This window comes from Phoca vitulina, unplaced genomic scaffold (genome assembly GCF_004348235.1).
Source record: "Phoca vitulina isolate PV1807 unplaced genomic scaffold, GSC_HSeal_1.0 scaffold17, whole genome shotgun sequence".
NCBI lineage: Eukaryota > Metazoa > Chordata > Mammalia > Carnivora > Phocidae > Phoca > Phoca vitulina.
Genome location: NW_022589720.1, coordinates 1,365,833 through 1,366,659, shown reverse-complemented (window position 1 = coordinate 1,366,659; position 827 = coordinate 1,365,833).

Below are 827 nucleotides of genomic sequence, written 5' to 3'. Positions count from 1 at the left end.
AGACTTCCCAGCCTTTGCCAAGTCCACATTGGTGTTCAACTGACGCCGCTGTGGACATCCTGACAAATTCATCCTGCTGCTGCAAGAAATAATCAGAGAGAGCCCCCTGGTCACTGTGCCCATTTACCCTGCTGGGAAATTCAAAGTGAACTGTCATTATTTGGGACTCCCCCAAGTTTTGTTAGAGGGGGAGTTCTCACATCCAAAACCCCTGAACCTGGTGCAGGTTCAGCGTCCCTCAGGGGGACTGTGGCAGACCTACCAGTCAGACCACTGGGAACGTGGCCCAGCCACTGTGTGGGCACGGCAGCGGACACGTGGGCAGGGGGCAGCCGGCCAGTCAGACCACTGGGAATGTGGCCCAGCCACTGTGTGGGCACCGCAGTGGACACGTGGGCAGGGGGCAGGCAGGCGCCTCAGGCACCACGTGGTCAGCAACGCCAGCTGGAGTCCCGAGGACCTCGGCACACACAGCACCTGCTGAGCGCCCCGCATCCTGGGCGGCCCCTGGAGCCGGCTCACACCGGGTCAGGCCACACTCCTCCGGTCGGCGCCTTCCCAGTTCCCGTGTTGGGGGCACCCACCTGCCGTGGAAAGCTCGTGTCCATTTGCCATATATTGACCCTTCGTTCCACAAAGTGAGACCTTTCAAGCATTGGCAGCCAGGGTCTGGGCCCCTTCATCTCTTAGCCAGGGGTCTCTCCTCTCAGGGCTTCAGACTCGAGGAAAAGCACCCACCCACAGAAGTGAGAGCAAGGCGGTTGATGGCTCTTGATTACTTCGTGTTTCTTAGGAGGAAAATATAAAGAAATGTATTACAACTCTTT